Raw genomic sequence first — 19,929 nt, 5'->3', positions numbered from 1 at the left:
TCATCACTTTCTTCTTCCATGTTGATAGTTCACCTTCATTAAGAAAAATACTTGCTTTGGAGGAGTATGTGAACATGACTTGCTTCTTTGACTAATGACTAGAGGTGGTATCAGAACACCAACTGGGAAACCTCATGGTGAAAGTAAGAAATTTAAGGACAACGATAGGGACCATGAAATAAAAAATTCTGATTATCAGTTGCTGAGGTGAAATTCTTGGAGAAATCGTGCATCAAAAATAAAAAGTATAGTCTAAATAAATGTGTATATCCTCATAGAAGAAACACAAATAGTTTCTATACTCAGGATTCCAGAAAGTACCAGAAGGTGAGTTCTTGATGTGTCAAAGAAGATTAAACACAGATGTCAGAGGAAGCCTTTTCTTTGCAGTTTATCCTGGCTTGAAACCAGAAACCAATTGGGAGTTGCTGAACTTTGGCTCTTGCTCCATAAGAGAAGAGCATGCAATAAGATGAACCCTTACCTCTGTTGGCAGAAATTAGTGTCATTTATGATATTAAGAGGGGACCTGGGGGATCTTTTACTATTAGCAAGTGTCAAGTTACCTTGAAAGTATTGAGTCACCTCCTTTCTGGGGGTAGAGAGTAGTGGTATATTTGCCAATGGATTAGGCCCTGTGGGGCATATAATTTAGTATATGTACAGAAGCTAAAAGAGTTCATTTCTAAAGAACAGGCTCAGAATAAATGAATAGAAAGTAATGCAAACTATAAATAATAATAATAATAATTTAATATTCATCTTATAAAAACGCTAGAGTAAAAATTGAAAAACAAAACAAAATGCTAAAGTTTAATATTGAGGGTAAAAACTAGGTAACCTGAGTTTATGAAACTTTAAAGAATCAAAAAGTTTAAATATTGCACTCCTTTTATAAAACTATGTGCCTATTGCTTCTTAAGTTTTCAAAAGCACTAAACATAGGAGATCACTTTTTATGACCTTCATTATTACATTTTAATTTTAAGCTATCTAAATTGCTCTTATCTCTCTTGAAAATTTTGGGAAAATGTTTAGCAACTTGGTTTAAACAGAAAATTTAATTCCTAATAGATAAAAGCTCTTTGTTTTTCAGTAATTGCCAAAGGTATCACTGTTACTGAAGCAAGGTATACATTTGTTTTTCTTAGTCATTTTACTGCTGGGGTGTGCATCACGTCATGATGCCACTGGCCTACCACTAAACTCTGTGATGTGCAGTCATCACAACTCTAGCTGAGTTTGGATAAAAACAGCAAAAGCAGACAGGTAATTTACCAGTGGCAGAAACAATATTTTGAACATTTTTATTTGGTTTGCATTATTTTCTTCAACCTAGAAAAGAAAGAACTCTTTAAGGAGAAGAAATTCATTTGTATTTAAAGGGAATGAAGTTTAGATGAAGCCGTTGAAAATCGAGAGAAAAATCAAATAATAACTATAGCCCGCACATCACCCTGATTGTAGCAATTTATGATAATTGAATAAAAAATCTAAAATATATAATTGCTTATGACAAAGACTGGGGAAATGATACTCCAAATATACTACGTAAAAAATATAGGTGTGTTACCTTTGCCCCAAGTCACTAATCCAGTGTGTAATCATTTAGGCTCCTTGATTCTACCATAGGCACTCTGTGTTCACTTGGACTTTTTCCCGTGACAGTGTCACAGAAAATGAAAATGACAAAAAGGGAATTGTACGTTAATCCACTAAATACTTTTTCAGAGAAAAAGTGGTAGGTTTGGTTGTAGGGAAGGCAGAGACTCTTTGTTCTTTAACAAACCATCAGTGAATTTCATGTAGCCATGCTGACATCCTGTCCTTCGTCAACACGGTTAAGCAAAACAGAGCTGCACACAGCGCTTACATCATAGCATGAAGCAATGGCCAACCTTATCTGGATCCCAGACCTTTCTGAAGTGTAGTTAGTTTTCAATAATCCTGGGTAAGAGCCTGAAGAGGTTCACAGATGATGTAACAATGAACAGAGCCAATTCAGTTGGAGATGATGTTGCATGCCCTCAGAGGGCATCCAGACATTCACACACTAGAGCAAACCTCATCAGTCTTATTCCAGGCTTTTCTGACTACATTGGATCCAGGGTGGCAAAGCAGGTGGAGACCTGCTGCATAAATTCCCCTCATCGACAGAGCAGACATCAGAGCTGGCTGTGGCTGCTGTCTTGATTCAAAATTTGTAAGGGAGACTCTTTTTTCTTCTTATTATGCTCTTACTAGAACATATTATTATGCAGATGTTTCTGTGGAAAAATATGAATAGAATAATGATGCCATTGAGAACTATGCCAGAGACTCTGTTCACCATCACAGGGGCATTTCTCCAGACAAGAATTGGTGTATGACCAAATTTTCTGTGGCTAGCGTAGAAAGGGCCATCCTCAGGTTTTCTTCTGTAAAGTTGGATAACTAAAAAGATATTTGCAAATGATTAAATCCTGTAAAGTTGGATAAGTAAAAAGGCATTTGCAAATGATTAAAATGGGGACTGGGTTGAAAAAAGCATTGAAACTGTCATCAACTCCACCCACTCATTGACCTCACAGCTGGACAAAATCTCAAGTGGACATTGGTTCTGGGCTCTAGAAGATATTACTATCTTCATTTTACAGACACGTCCCACGGTTTCCCACAAGATGACATGTAATCATCAAACTTACAATTAAATAACAATTATAATGTAAGCCTAAAAAAATCAGCAGCCATATTTCTGTCTAGAAGATGGATTGCCTTTATAAACAAGAAGCATGCAAAAAGATGTAAGGAAAACTGAATTTACCTATGCTGCTGCTATGAAGGAGCTATATGGCGATCCAAAAACAGCAGATCATCTCTCCTTGGCTCCATAGTTTCAAATGCAGTCAGTGGCATCTCCGATAAGACACATTGCTCATGGTCTGCTACATGGAGACTACACCAATAATTTTCAGCTGGGGGTCAGATCTGGGACTCCAGGTTGCTCTTCTCTGGCCACTCTGGGTCTGCTGTCCTGCCCAGCCTCAGGGTTGGCATCCCCCTTACATGCCCTCAGACACCAAACCTACTTCACTCACTTCTCTTACACGCCCCCTCTCCCCCTGCCCCTGTGGGGCTGGAACCCCAATGTGGTCCTCTGAGGGCCCTCAGGAATAGTGATCTGCTTTGGATACAGCTCTGTTATAACAATGACAACAATAAGAACAACTATGGAAAAGAATTCTCAGTAAAATGGATTCCCAATGCTGCCACTCTCTCATGTTCTTAAAACTTACATAAAGTAAAAGTGTTTTTCAAAACATACCTGCAAAATCAATGTTCCTCTTAGAATAAAAAGGGAGGACAGCTTTGTTTTTCCAGCATGGTGAGGCCCAGGTTCTTTGATATTGCTTTGTGGAATATAAGACACAAAAATCAGAGAAACCCGATGCTAGACAACTTCTTGAAAGATGATCCTTTTTTTTTTTTTTTTTTTTTTTTGCTAGCAACATATTGCTTGCTTTACATGCTTATTGAATTTGCTGACATTATTTCAACTGTATGAATTTGCTAGGGTTGTCATAAAAGGTACCACAGACAGCTTAAACAACAGAAATGTATTTCCTCACAATTCCATGGGCTAGATATCTGGGATCCACATGTTAGCAGAACTGCTTCTTTCCAAGGGCTATGAGGGACGGCTCTGCTGCAGGCCTTCCCCTTTGGCTTGTAGATGGCCTTCTCTCCGTGTCCTCACATCAACTTCCTTCTGTATGTGTTTGTATCCAAATTCCCTCTTTTTTTAAAGATTTTATTTATTTATTCATGTTGGGGGGGGGGGAGGTGCACACAGGCAGAAAGAGAAGCAGGCTTCTTGTAGGGAGCCTGACATGGGACTCAATCCCGGGACCCTAGGATCAAGCCCTGGGCTGAAGGTGGCACTAAACCGCTGAGCCACCCAGGCTGCCCCTCCTTCCTTTTTTAAGAACGCCAGTCGTACTAGATTAGAGTCCACCCTAATGGTCTTATTTTAACTCCATTACCTTTGTAAAGACCCTCTTTTCAAATGTGGCCACATTCTGAGGTACTAGGGACTAGGAATTCCACCTTTGATTTTGGAGTGAGGATACAATTCAGCCCATGATATTTGCCTGGTATGAGTGGGAAACAGAGCCAGAGAGAACCAAACCCATCCTGGCCCCTTCTGTCTCCTCTGTTTGGGTGATCTGTCATCTGAGTCAATCAGTCATAAGCTATAGTTTGTCAGTTATGAAGGTTTGCAGCAGGGAGCATTGTTGATGGGAATGAAATGGGCCATTTTCTGTATAAAATTTAAAACTCTGGGGGTACCTGGGCGACTCAGTAGTTGAGCGTCTGCCTTTGGCTCAGGTCATGATTCCAGGGTCCTGGGATCGAGTCCTGCATCGAGCTCCCAACAGAAAGCCTGCTTTTCCCTCTGCCTCTCTTTGTGTCTGTCATGAATAAATAAAATCTTAAACTTTAAATCTCTGCTATGACTACTGCCAAGAAGAGAAAAATGGCTGATGGGGAAAAAATATCATGCTTTTCAAAGTAGGTGGGCTGGAGAGTAATAATATTTTTTTAAAGATTTATTTATTTATTTGAGTGGGGGAGGGGCAGCGGGAAAGAGAATCCTGAAGCAGATTCCCCTCTAAGCACAGAATGTGGGGCTCTGTGCTTACGTGGGGCTCGATCCTAGGACCCTGAGATCATGACCTGAGCGGAAATCAAGAGCCGGCAACTTAACAGGCTGACCCACCCAGCTACCCTCTAAGGAATAATAATAATAATAAAGATATTGATGTTTATCTCCTATTTGCAATGGAAAATTCTCTTTAAGAGGTACTTTGACATAGTCAAGTAGTTTACAAGATTAGTCAAGAAAAATTGAAATCATCCAGCTTGAGAAGAATGAAACAAGAAAACGTCCTTCAAAGGTTCAGTATTACCAGTAGAAGGTGTGATGAGTATGGCTAACCTGAAGACCAATTCACTGTTGGTGAACTAATAAGAGAATCTTTTGGTGAAGCTTTTCCTTGATCCAAAAAAGGAACATAGGAAATGTTATTTGTAACATCCTAAATGTTTTACAGAGTAATAAGAACTAAACGAAGGTTTAAAAGGCTTCTCCGTGAGAGCCCAGTGCCACCAATTGTATCCTAGCTCATAAAGAGATTCAAGGGTGTTCAGAATGCCTCTCATCTCTCCTTTGCTTCTTTGAGGATGGCTTTCCAGTGCTATCATGGTGCACAGGACCCAACCCCCGCCCCCCAAACTATCCTCTCCCCATGAAGTCCTTCACTCCACATCCTTGACCTTCAGGGAGTTCCTCCATCTAAATTTATCCATTCACTTGTGGCCCTACTACATTGGTCTCTTACTCAACTAATTGCAGATATGTTGTAACCATCTGACATGTGACCCCTTCCAGAATGCATATATATAATTTAACCAGAGACTTCATTATCTTCTAAATAATATTTTCAGGCCCCATGGATTACTTCCAGGGGAGAGATACTCGGTTTGGGGAATATTTCTGCTCTTTAAATCACATGTATTTTCCTAAGGTCATATGTATTATTCAGTGAGTTTATTATCAGCTGGCTAGTTAGCTATCATCTGTCTGTAAAAATCACACAAAATACGAAGGACTAGAAAATCTTGGATTTACTGAGGGAGCATTTGTTTTTTTCATTCATTCATTCTTGTATGTGCAGAAAGAACAGCAGCTTGTGATATATCCTCTCCCTATTTTTTGGTAGGAGGTCAGAAGGCAGCCACTTTTGCTATCTTTTCCAAGCATATATATTTTTGCATAGTCAAAGCCCATTGTATTTAGTTTCATTACCTTTAAATGTTCATTAATTCCTATATGCTTATCAATAAAATACATAATTGCGTGTTTTTTACTTAATGACTAATGTTTATCTTGTTATTATACTTAACCATATTTTCAAATATATCACATAACAACTGGTAAACATTGAAGGATAGACCCTTAGATTAGTTTTCCTGAAGTTTATACATAAAATTACCTATTAAAGATTAAATTTTCTGTAGTTAACAGTAATCAAATTTTATTTGAAATGTTCCTTTTGGAATATAGCATGTTTATGTTTCTCCAGAAGCTAAATTGAAGAGAGTGGATTTATCCTCTAGGACACTCTCTAATTAGAATTTTACCTCAGTGGTCAATAGCACCCAAACTTATTTTCATTCATTTATCGAGCATAAACATCTATCATTCATGCACTAAGTGGCTACTTTAATGCCAAATGAAAGTTTAATGGAACCCTTCAGATTTTCTGATGCTGTACCACATCATTACTTTATTAGGAAATCTCACAGAAAAATGTACTAAAAATTGTCCTGATTATAAATATCAACACAAATTTGGAACTTCATAAACATGATATTTTTTGTTCCGTTGTTACGTATTGAACTGTACATATTAATTTGGTTTGCGTTATGTGAATTTTACCTCTATAAAAAAATATTTTAACACAAAGGTAGAAAATCTCTGAGAGACTTATCTCCCTCCTCCATGAAAGGACCTTATATAACTCTACCAGGATAATTGTCTATCCAGGCCACAGAAATAAATTTGAATCTGCAGTTCTGGGAGAGATTAGGTCAGGCTTTAAATAAAGAAGTTGTAGGCAAGTTAAATTGTCACTGAATTCTTAAATACTACTCAGAGTCCAAGAACTGTACTTCTTTGGAAATATTTGTTTTCACTGTGATAAAGTATATGGGCTGGTTCCCAAGATCCATTGTAATGGTTGATGGTTGATCTATCATCTTTGTTCTTAAAGGCTTCTGGAGATTGAGCTTTTTTTTTTAAACTTTCATGGCATTTTCTAGAATTTCACTCTGAGCCTCAAAGTTTGTGAGGCTCAGTTAAACCTCTCCTTCAACTTTTTATTTTTTTTTAAGATTTTATTCATTTATTCATGAGAGACACAGAGAGAGGCAGAGACATAGGCAGAGGGAGAAGCAGTCTCCGTGTAGGGAGCCTGATGCAGGACTCGATCCTGAGACTCCAGGACCATGCCCTGGGCCAAAGGCAGCCGCTCAACCACTAAGCTACCCAGGTGTCCCTCCTTAAACTTTTTAAATTCATTTCTTCTCTTTTAAATTCTCAGTAGGAAGAGATAACAGCTGAATCCAGCAGATACCACTTCAAAAACCCTAGTAGTGTTGCTGATCATTCTCCAACTTTCATAAGCTTTCCTCCAAAAATTTTTAAAACAAATTTAAACCATCTTTATTATTCATTTCTTGCCTCTTTTCAGTATTTCCATTTCACACATCATTTCATAGGGTTCCAAACTAGATATAATTGTTACCCAGATGTGTAATGGAAAAATTAATTTCTTCTTCTAGCATGCTGTCCTCTTATTCTCTAGATGGATAATAACATCATATCATCAAGCACTATTGGTGCAATGAATTAAAATGTGTCTTCACAACCATCTCTCTTTTGTTCTCTGTCAGCTCCATGCTCTTTACTTGCAGTAATGACACTAACATTGTGTTACTGTGTTATACTCTGCTTTGGGATTCAATTTTAATTCTAAATCTTTGGCTGTAACTGATGGCTCTTATCTCTCTGATGGTTTTAATTCTATGTATGCTTGCTATTAAAATCCACTCTATTCCTTTCGTTCCAGTTCTACCAACTCTTTTGAATTCTGATGCTATTTCCAAAACATCCGTCCACCTGAGTCCTTGCAGGGAAGGGCTATCCTTAGATGTCTTATTCAGATGGAAGTGGATGTGTTGCTGACTATGCATGGCTAGAAGCAATACTGGAACATAGCAGAACAAGAGTGGGGGAAAAACAGGAGACGGGTGAGGACGATCCAGGTGGTCTGCAGGTCAGGGTTCCAGCCAGAAGCTTAAGCTTGACAAGGACACCACATCCAGAGAGCCATGAGTACAGAGGGCAAAACTCAAATACGACTACACCAATTCCTTCACTACTTGAGAGGGAAAATTCTGAGGCATGGTATATTTGTTTGCTATTATTGCCATAATGAAATATCATGGATTGGGTAGCCTAAACAAGAGACATTTATTTTCTCACAGTTCTGGAGGCCAGAAGTTGAAAATTAAGGTATTGGTAGATCTGATTTCTTTGAAGTCTCCCTCCCTGGCATGCAGATGGTCGCCTTCTCATTGCAACTCATGTGATCTTTCCTCTGCATGTGCACAGCCCTGGTATCTTTTTGTCCAAATTTTCTCTTCTTGTGAAGACATGAGTCACATTGGTTTAGAGCCCACCCTCACACTGTCATTTTAGCTTAATCATCTCTTTCAAGGCCCTTTCTCCAAAAACAATCATATTCTGACATACGGGGCATTAGAGTTTTAACATATGGAGTTTGAGAGGACACACTTCAGCTCACAACAGTTGGGTTTTACACCATTTCCAGTGTTTCCTTGAGAAATTAAGACCTATTTGCAGGTCGTGGTAACTGGCTTAATATCATCCCTTACTAGATGCTTTCCCTTACCTATATCATATCTCTACTCCCCTTCAGATGTTCTCCGTACCTCCACAAACTTCCACCCAAATCCTTTCCTTAGGGTCAACTTTTGTGGGAACCCAAATTGGGACAGAAACAAAAGAAGAGACATTGCAGTGCTGTAAAGTGACCCAGAAACCGTCTGTCTAGCATCAGTTGACCTAAATTTGAGTTCTAGATTCAGACTCTGACACTTCTACCATCATATTGTCAATCTCCTTCAACCTCAGATAATAACAATATCTGCTTCATAGGATCCTTTAAGTCCTTAAATTAGAAAGTGTATGTGATATCAAAAAGCTAGTTTTAAATACTACTTTCAAATATTATTACCACAGTAAGACAAAATTCTCTGCCCTCAAATAATTCCATTCACATTGGATAATCAGGCTTAAATCTATGAAATTTTTATACTGCATAAAGTAGCATATGGTTAAGTTTCAAACGAATAATATAGTCTACCATAATTGTCACTGCTGAAAATATTAAATAACAGCAGATTCTAACTTAATCCAGAAAGCTATCCTGACTGCTGGATCCCTTTACTTCACTGGTATCTATTATTCATATGCTATGGAGAGAGAAAGTTTGTATAAGAAACTGTTCTTGCCATCAGAGCTTATAATCCTGCTTGGAGCCCTAGACATATACACAAGTGAATGAAATAAAACACAGCAGGTGCTAAGTGCTAGAACACTAGATGAGTAAACTTCCTATGAACTTAGAAAATTATACAGGATAAACACTAAGTATGGTTTTATAGTTCAGCCCTCAACTAAGCTATTATTAGACACTGGGTTATTATGTTAATAAAAAGTAATTTTTATAAAACCAAGAACAAAAGAGTTTTATAAAATTATACTGTAAAATCATTCACAACTATGTATATGTTTTTTTTTTTTTTAAACTAAATCTTTGAAAAAAAAGCACATCTCAATTCAAACTAGCCTATATCTGGTGGCTCCCATCTAGGAGAGTCTGTGTGTTTTTCTACACCATCTTTGTCTTTCTTACAAGATGCATGGCATGAGCAGCTGAGTGAAAGACCTCAGTTGACTCCCATCAACTATCCCCATCACTGTAACATAGAAAGAAATGAGACTGGTCTGACTAAATGTGTTTTTCAGAAAGCCAAAAAGCATGTTGATTATTATTTTGTATCTTCTGAATCTTCTAAGCATTTGAAAATTAATTTCTTGATGAGTCACTTGGGTATTTCTTTTTTTTAGGTATGAAGCTAAATTGACCATTTTACAATTCCAGGCTTGGCTTTTTCTTTTTCCTAAAAAATATGAAATCTTTTTGCCATTTGCCATAATTGCTTTCATTATTCGGGATATTACCTGAACAAAAGTTTCTAGACTTCTTATCATAATCTTACACAGCTCAGTTCTTATGGCTTTGTTTTGTATAGTATTTTGCCTGAATTTCCCTTGCTGAAACTTCCAAAAGTATTCCCACATTTCCTTCAGCTAATACAACTATTTATTTCTTACTCATTTTTTAAGAAAGTGAATTTTACATGTCACTAAATTCCTTCTGGCATTTTTTCATGCTATCTTGAATATAGCCATTTTGTCCCTTCCTCCTCATTTCTCTAGAGCTTGGTTATTGAATGATAAACATTTTGCTTGGGGTATCATATATTTTTCACAAATGTTTTATTTCTACTTGACTTTCAGTAAAAATATCCCTAATATAAGAAGCATAAGTGTGCTTTTTAATATTCAGATTTCAAGTATAGGACATTTGAACTTTAAATCCAATAAGGCAGATTTTAAAATGTATTGAGCCTGTACATTAGCAACTTAGATTATGAGATAGAGAAAATCATATCGACTTTTCTGAAAATTTTTAAGGGAATGATTTATCCACATTATATTTGGAATTTGGAACTCTGTGGCCTAAAAGCAGAATAAAATAAGCGATCATTTCTAGTCCATGTTTGTTTTTTGTGTGTGTGTGTGTTTAATTATCCACTTCTCAACCAACATAGAGAGTTTATATTCCAGGCAATGGCTCTATGTCTGCTTTTATTTAAGCTTTTTGGCTGAATTTTCTGTCAAGGTTCAGACTGTAAATATTTTAGGCTTTGCCAACTTAGTGGTTTCTGTCGTAACTACTCCATCTCCCTGGCACTGTAACATGAAAGCAGCCTTAGACAATATTTAAAGGTATTATTTATTTAGAAAAACAGACTTCAGATTATATTCGGCCCATGGACTGTGGTTTGTTGGTCCTTGTTCTAAGTATTCTAGAATCATTCACTTCACTTTGACTGTATAGACTGGCCGTTTGGTCTCCCATTATGATACTGGCATAATGTTGAGTTTTACTGAGCTTTGAATACAAAGAAGACAAGTTCAGAGATCACTAATTCTTATCTGAATATGAAATTATATTTATTGTCTTTCTAAAAGTTTTCCTGCTATGTGTACTTAAAAACCATTATACCTCTGCTTTTAAAGTGAAATTTATCCAATGTTTACACTGTTGATTTGTTTTAGTAATTCCCATAAAACCTCATCCTCAGCTTTGTGGCCATCATTCCTTGTCTTTTGGCCCTTCGTTTTTTTTTGTTTGTTCTGTTTTTTTTTTTTTAAGATTTTATTTATTTATTCATGAGAGACACAGAGAGGGCAGAGGCTTAGGCAGAGGGAGAAGCAGGTTCTGTGCAGGAAGCCTGATGCAGTACTCTATCCCAGGACCCCAGGATCATGCCCTGAGCCAAAGGCAGACGGTCATCCACTAAGCCACCCAGGTGCCCCTGGCCCTTAATTTTTACATATTTCTCACTTTGAGTTCATTTGCTGTGTGGTGAATACTCCTAAATTTTCTGGCTTACATCATAGTGTACAAAAGCCTTCCAATTTACCAAGGGGATTTATCGTGTTTCTCCATTAAAGTGTAGGGATGCATTAAAATACTGTTGGCTAAAAGGGACAATTGCAAGATACTCAGCTGAAGCCATTGCCAGTTAAACAGTGAGGCCAGTTTGAAGAGTTTTCAGTAGTTAAACCTAGATGGGATGCTTTTGAAATACTGATGTGAGTAAACACAGCAAAAACAAATGCAACATAACAACCCAAACTTTTCAGTGACGGAAAGTCCTAGAGCTGCTGCAGAAAGGCTTGCTCTGGTTGTAGATGTTACTGTTGAAGGGGTAAGTGGCCAAGTTATAATTGCTATAGGAACTGTAACTGAGACTTGACCTTTGATACACTCACAAGTTCAATCAACTTTGTGTTAACTGGCTTTTGCATTTCCTTGTGTTTGTGAGTAGCTTTGTGTTAGGCCTTTACAGAAAATAACTAGAAACAAAACTGGGGAGGAAGAAAGCAAAAAGCTTGATTTTTTTTTTCCAGAGTCTTATCCACTGCTAGCATCAGAGTTCCTTCTGTAGAATCAGCTTGCAACAGTGCTTTCTGAGGATAATGAAGTCCCTTGTAGAGACTACTCCTTGAAAGTAAATAGTGAACTCTTTATCAGAAAGTCAGTTGCCTGGTTGTTTGTGTTGGTTGATTAGAACGTTGGTTACGGCCTATAAGCAGGTAGGTTTCCTGTGGCTTGTCAGAAAGCAAGGGAAGAAAAACAGTAGCCCAGTGAGGATCCGTGAGTGAGAAATATATAGCGATTGCTAATTCTCTTACCTTTCTCTTTAAATAAAATTCAGAAAATGGGATCCCTGGGTGGCGCAGCGGTTTGGCGCCTGCCTTTGGCCCAGGGCGCGATCCTGGAGACCCGGGATCGAATCCCACGTCGGGCTCCCGGTGCATGGAGCCTGCTTCTCTCTCTGCCTGTGTCTCTGCCCCTCTCTCTCTCTCTGTGACTATCATGAATAAATAAATAAAATCTTTAAAAAAAAAAAAAAAAAAAAAAAAAAAAAAAAAATTCAGAAATGGGTGAGTCCACACACCACAGGAGTTCCTACTGGTTGTCTTGTTATTGTACTTTGACAAATTAAACCAAATACACTATCCTTTCTGGCTATGCAAAATTAAATGTTCTGAGTAAATATGAACTATCAGGCTCCTTAAGCCCTACGTTTCAGAGTACCAAAACCCAAAGGACCAGAGGAGACTCACTTGGAAATAAAAAAAGGTTAGCATTTATTAAGCACTTTCCGCATGCCAGATACTGTGATGGATACTTATCTATGCAATCTCATTTAATCCTTACAACTTTCCTTATGGAAACCTGAGGTGAACAATTACACAGTTAATAAGCGGTGGAACCAGTGCTTGAACCTAGTTCTGTATAACTCCCAAATCCTAGAGTTCTTTCTTTATTTTATTTTATTTTTTTTTAAGATTTTATTTATTTATTCACGAGAGACACAGAGAGAGAGAGAGGCAGAGACACAGGCAGAGGGAGAAGTAGGCTCCATGCAAGAAGCCTGATGTGGGACTCGATCCCAGAACCCTGGGATCACAACCTGAGCCAAAGGCAGACACTCAACCACTGAGCCCCCAGTTGCCCCTCCTAGAGTTCTTTAAAAACCACCCATGCTTTTGCAAATTTCTAGTTCCACAAAGAATATTTGTTATACGTTTTCCAGATAGCTCAAAGGTTCCATAAAATATTGTACTTGTGCATGAAATACCAAAGTCAACTAATATATCTAAATTTAAAGAGTGAGATCCATTTATTGAGTGTCAGCTTTCTATAACAATGCAGCCTAAAAGTCGGATCAACATGAAATAAAAGTGAAAATGGAATATAAAGGATGAGAGAGTTGAAAAAAAGGCTTTGGTTCCTAACGTGACACTCTTTTCTCATTTGTATACATATACCTGTAAATTAGTGTCTACATTGCAGATATCAAGAATTTTTAAAAATTTGATAGCAAAGGGAGTAAAATGCTGCTATTTCCAGTTATGTAGCTTTTGAAATTTCACAGTAGCTTCTCAGAAGCTTGCCATGTGTTACCTTTTAAAACACAGTAAAGAATTTTTTAATAGACAATGTAATTAATAGAGCCAGGCCACCCTGGGTTGTAATACAAAAGCTCAGCACATCTATTTTCTCTTGCTCCATTTAAGTTAACTACTGCCCCCTTCAGGCATTCTTGTCTCCCTTCGTATAGTAGAGGTATTCCTTCAAATGGAGTATATATTATTTACTAAAGGTGTACAGTTGTGTTTCCATGTGATAAATGAAAGCAGAAAGAGATTATGTGTTGTAGTGGTCCATTGGAGGTGTTAACCATTCCCCAAGACTAGTCTGCAACTTCCCAGCTTCTGACATTTAGTCTTGGCATCATGTTAGTATTGATTAGGTTTAATGGCATGGATTCACAGTATATGAACTCAAAAGAAATAGATGTTTTTAGGATTTTGTTGGATGCAAATTTATTCCTAAGAATGATAATTATTATGTCCTCATTGAAAGGGATATAATGTCTCTTCTTCTTCCAGTTTCATGGTGACTGGGTGTTGTGGTCAAATCCATAGAATTGGAATGGGTTACCATCCAAAATTTGGTTTGGATTTCCAAACTGAAGATAGTACTACTACTGCTACTACCACTACTACTACATAGACACAGACAGACACACACGTACACACACACACACACACACACACACACACACGCTAAGAACTGTGAAAAGGTTTTTAATTCTCATAATAAAGCTTTGTGGGGAGAACAAGACAGACCCCTCAAGCTGATCTGAAAACAGCTCAAAAGAGCTATGAAAGGAAAAAAGAGACTGGCTTTGAGTTTTCATGGTAGTTAGGGGCTGGAGCTGGAGTGAGGGATTTAGTGCATAGTATGAACTTACTGCTGGTGGCAAAGCACCTGGGTTTTCTTATCAGCTTGCCCAGATCTGAGGCAGGATGGGAAGAGGTCAGGGTAAGGCTTGGAAAGTACCTGTAGTCAAACATCAAATAATGGAATGAGACTCTTTATTACATTGGGTCCTCAGATATTAAGAAAGATTATTTAGTTAACATAGAATTAGTGTGAGACTCCTGGGTGGCTCAGTCAGTTAAGCATTGGCCTTCAACTCAGGTCATGACCCCAGGATTCTAGGATTGAGTCCTGCATTAGGCTCCCCAAGAAGCCTGCTTCTCCCTCTTCCTATATCTCTGCCTCTCTCTGCATCTCTCATGAATAAATAAATGAAATCACTTTAAAAAAAAAGAGAAAAAGTAGATCATGTGAGTACAACAGTCTAAAGCAGTGGTTCTTGATCTATTTGGAGTCATAGGGCTATGGGAGAATTGCTGAAAGTCCTTGGTGGAGCAAAAATTCAGGTGAAACAACATTTGCCTTTGACCTATAAGGTACATTATGTTATTCACTAATAACTTTACGCTTTGTGGCAAATAAAAATTGTTCCAAAGGGCAAGAACTTATTTTATAAGCTAGTTATTCCTTACTAGGGCTGTTTATCATAGTTGGCTGGCTATGTTCATTTACAGTTTCCAGTGAGTCTCTAAACCTGTCTTTGTGTTTTGATACTGAGCTCTTTCTCCTGTTTTGGAACTGAAATATAAAATTGTATTTCTATGAACATATTGAAGATCCAAAGGCCCTAATAACTAGACTTACAAGGATCAGATATGCAAGCAATAACAGAAATCTTGGATTGAATGGTTACCATGTACTAGCCAGAGTACAAAGCAGTATCTTATTTAATTCCCCAACAATCTTTTTAAAGATTTTATTTATTTGTTTGTTTGTTTATTTATTTTAAAGATTTTATTTATTTATTCATGAGAGACACAGAGAGAGAGGCAGAGACACAGGCCGAGGGAGGAGCAGGCTCCATGCAGGGAGCCCAACGTGGGACTCGATCCAGGTCTCCAGGACCACGCCCGGGCTGAAGGCAGTGCTAAACTGCTGAGCCACCCGGGCTGCCTAATTCTCCAACAATTTTATGATGTGGTTATTAATCCCACTCATTGATGAGTGAACTGAGGCTTAGAAAGACTCAATGATTTGCCTAAGTATTCATTGAACACCTCCCAACCACCTGATACTATAGAGGAAGATGCAAATGAAACAAAACATGGACTCAGTAAGCTTTTAAAACTAAAAATTTCTTTTTTAATTTTTCAAAATTCCAGTGTAATTAACATAAATAAATGTTATATTAGTTTCAGGTGTCCAATATAGTGATTCATCAATTTTATACATCACCCAGTGCTCATGATGCTAAGTGTACTCTTGGTCCTCTTCACCTATTTCACCCTCCCCCCCCACCTAACTCCCCTCTGACATAAAAAAACTAAGTTGTTTTTTATTTTAATTAATTGTATTTTACAAATGTCTATGTTTGCAGTTATGAATTGGAATTTTCAGCCTTGTAGCTTAATGATACCCCACACCAATGATATGGAGAGTTGACTTCAAAAACTCTACGGGTGTTTCATTTAAGGAATGTCATCCTCCATCACAGGCTTTGTTAATAGTGACAGCCAAGCAAACAGACATACCCCAGATATTTTAATTCAAGACAAAACAACATCTCAGACTTAATGCAAGATAATTTTTATGAACCAAAATTCATCTCTTTTGTCTGTACATACATGAAATAATTGATACAGCTTAATGGTGACATTAAGTGTACTTCAAATAGATGTGACATTGCTACCTCCTTATTTATAGCTTTGAACAGCTGTGTACTTTCAAAATAACAAACTTTTTTTAAAAGACGAGAAAAGAATAGAAGAGAAAGGAAAAATATGCTTGGAGAGTTTCTTTTTATGCTTACTATTTTGAAATAGTTTTGTATAAATGCAATTTATATCCACTCCCATTATTCTTTTACACTGAAATATTTTAAGGCTTTTAAGGCTTATCACTCATATCCACAGCTTTGTCATAAAGGACAAAGACTTTAGAGTATTAATGCTTTGAAGCAATGTTTTCCCATTTGTAAATTAAAATTTAAAAAACTAAAGCATAAAAATGTTAGGTGCCCCCATGAAACAATGATGCTATCAACACTACACTTCTACCTATAAAGGTGGGAAAAGCAGAGTGATTTTGTAATCTAAAGATACCTTCTGCATCACAGACACTATTTTCTCTCCTACCCCAACTCTTCACACTCCCCATTTTCCCTGAAATTCTGGGAGTATCTGAATTTCATTAATTTCCCCTCTTTCCTTTCTCTTTGACCTATGCATTTATCCATCTACTTGCCAAACATTTATTCTAAAGTAGCAGATGGTAGGCAGGTGCTAGAGAGGTAAAGATAAAATCATATTCCTGTTCTCAAGGTACTTAAAATCTAAAGAAAAAAAGACAGATTTGAAAACTATTGCAATGTGCCCTGGTAAATATCACTGGAATTCTATGAAGAGCCACTGACCAGTCTAAGGGGTTGCCCTGGACCTATTAAGAAAGCCAAATGTAATTCATGTGACTAAAATGCAGGCATATGCTGAAATGGAAAAACATACAGGGACCAGCTCACCTACAGCTTTGTTATATGCCACATTGGGAATTCAGACTTTATCATGACTCACATTAACAAGGCATAAAAACTGAAGCAGCTTTAGCAGGAGAGTGACATAATAATACATGTATTTTAGAAAGATCCCACTGAAAGCTATATGGAAGTAGAATGGGCCACACTATAGGAAAGATGGAAGCTTGTAGAGGAGAGTGTGGCAGCAGCAGTAAGGAGGTAACGGGGATGTACACAGAAGGGGTTAATTGTAGCAGAATCTCCAGGATTCATAGATTGAAGTTATGTGGGGAGTGAGTGAGATAGAGATAATTCACACGTTCTGGCTTGAGTTACCAGGTGGATGGTGGTGGTGTTAATCAGGACTGGGGATCAATTCTTTTTTTAATATGTTGTGTTTCTGGTGCCACTGAAACATCTGAATAGAACTGTGCAAAACCCAATTAGGTGTGAATCTAGGGCTCAGGAGAGTAATCTGGGCTGTGGATAATAGAATGTATATAGATGGTTTATAAGTGGGGGTTGAAAAAAATAAGTGGGGGTCAAAGCAGTAAGTATGAATGAAGTTATTAGTAGCTAATTCAAAGTGAAAACTCGGAGGGCCTAGGGTGGCACTTAAGGGAATTACAGCCTCCCTAGGACCAAATTGAACTGTTTCTAGGCCATATGGTACCTTTGTATGAATTAGAGAACACCTTTACTGCCATCATCCAGAGTTGCCGTCATCTATTTTCAAATTTATGTGGTCTACAATGTGAATAGTGTCCCCATGGAGCTGACCAGTAAAATATCAGTTTTGAAGATTTAGAAGCTTTCACCAGGCGGATAAGAAATCAAGTGTTACATAGCAACTATCAGAATAGAGTTTCAAGGCAGAAGAATGGTCAACACCACCCACCAACTATAACTCGGGTGGCAGGTAAATGTGGTCTGAAAGTTTTCATCAAATTGCTGTTTGATCTTAGGGGAAACAGTTTCAGACAAGATCTCAGCTTTGGGTTATTCCCCTCCTAAATTTGGGCTGTTCTCTTTCTCCTGCCTCCTGCAGATACTTTGAACCCAGCCACTGTTCTGCTTCCATCCTCTTCACCATTTGAATCTATAGACATCCAATTCCTGTCTTACTTTTGCTTTAAGAGCCATATTTCCTATGTTGGATCTTGATACATTTTGTTTTCCTCTCTTTCCTTTGGTCATTCATATCTCCACCTGATCCAGCTCATTCAGTTTCTCGTGAGGGCTTTAAAAAAATGTATTGGTTTCAGTCACAGTTCTTATAGACATTAATTACCCTTCAGATATACTTGTGAGCATACATTTATATTTGAATACAGGTACCTTCTAAACAAGTGATCAAAGGGAGATTGAGATCTTCCTAATATTCACTATCATCTTTTTGGATAAGGAAAATTTTATCAGGCCATTTTAGACAACCATGCCAAATCATCTGGCCCCTTAACTCAAATGAGGTTTCTGCCTTCTTCATCTAATGGAGGAGCTATGGGTGTAAATAGAGGTCAAGAAGTAGACTCATCAAGAAAAGAACTTCACTTTCTAATGTCTTATACGGTGAGACTTATGATAAGATAAATTGGTTAGTCATAAGTTACATCTATAATGCTATCATTCATCTAAATTGTGAATGATGACTCTGACATACCTAGGTCACACCTGAGCTCATTACTTCACTGGAATGGCACCGTCCAATATAGTAGCTACATCTGGAAATTTAAAATTAAAATTTGGGAGGGACGCCTGGGTGGCTCTCAGTTAAGCATCTGCTTTGGCTCAAGTCAGGATACCAGGATCACAAGATTAAGCCCCACATGAGGCTCTGCTCAGCAGGGGAGTCTGCTTTTCCCTTTCTGTCTACCCCTGCCCCACATGCTTACTCTTGCTCACTCTCTCTCAAATAGATAAATGGCATCTTAAAAAAAAAAAAAGCTAAAAAATTTAATTATTTTAAATTACATTAAAATAAAATTCCATTTCTAAGCCATAAGCCACATTCCAGGTGTACAGTAGCCATATATAGCTATAGTGGTTACCATGTTGGACAGCATAGGTATGGAACATTTCCTCATCAGAGAAAATTCTCTTGGGATAGCACTACTCCAGAATAGTGCTGATTATTCCTGTTGGTTCTCTATTGTTGATGACTTTAAGGAAATAAGTTAATCTAGTCTCTCAGCAATAATGCACAATTTATATTATACTATATAGAGGATTTTTTGCTTGTTTTTTATTTGATATGATAATTAAAGAAAAAAGGGAATCTATTTCCAATCAGCATCTATAGTGTAATGGTAATGTTATCATTACCATTTTACAAATGAGGAAAATCAGGTTAAGAGAGGGAAAATGCTGGAATCAAAATCCAAAGTCACATTTATCTGGTCCAAAGTCTACTATTTGATGGCTTCCAGAAATCACCATACGGTGGTTACATTTTTGTTTCTCCAAGTAAAATACGAATGTACACTGGGGTATACTCAAAAGATAATGGCAGAACCTTCTAGACCCTTCAAGGAACGATTTGTATTATCAAATGAATATTTATTTAACTGATGAACATGTTGGTAGTCATGTACTTATACTCTTTTAAGAACTCACTGGGAGGTTCATTCATTTTCTTACCAGCAAAAAACAAGTTCTGGCATTCAAAGAACATTCTTGTTAAAAAAAATAATCAAAAAATTCATTCTACATATATCTTCATAGAAAGTCTGAGAAAAAAAGAAATAAATCTCAATAATATTTTTCCAGAAGATGAATGCTATTTTGCTTAAATTGTCCATTCAACCCTGAAAATTCATGGAGACAAGGTAGTACACGTGATTTTGTAATTCGTTGTACAGATGACTTCTGGAGAAAGAACTGATACTTGATGCTTGTATTCTACAGAGAAAAGAAGCACTTTATGAAATTTAATTTTGCTAAAATCTTGGCTTAAAGCTGTGGTCTTTGGTTTGCATG

At 37.4% G+C, this 19,929-nt stretch overlaps 1 protein-coding gene across 8 annotated transcripts in view; it reads left to right on the top strand.

Moving 5' to 3' along the window:
• FAR2 (fatty acyl-CoA reductase 2) overlaps nt 1-19,929 on the top strand; it is a 132,040-nt gene that overhangs the window by 19,754 nt on the left and 92,357 nt on the right. For 4 of the 8 annotated variants that reach the window (XM_072798481.1, XM_072798478.1, XM_072798474.1 and 1 more), the window contains exon 1: nt 2,034-2,203. The exons of the other annotated variants lie outside the window; for them this stretch is intronic. The gene's annotated coding sequence lies outside the window, so the exon portion shown is untranslated. Of the gene's footprint in view, nt 1-2,033; nt 2,204-19,929 lie in introns of those variants that run through there. 8 annotated transcript variants of the gene reach the window in all.

The sequence above is a fragment of the Canis lupus genome, chromosome 25 (genome assembly GCF_048164855.1).
Source record: "Canis lupus baileyi chromosome 25, mCanLup2.hap1, whole genome shotgun sequence".
NCBI lineage: Eukaryota > Metazoa > Chordata > Mammalia > Carnivora > Canidae > Canis > Canis lupus.
Note: the sequence above shows the minus strand (reverse complement) of the source record. Positions and strands in the feature narration are given on the sequence as shown.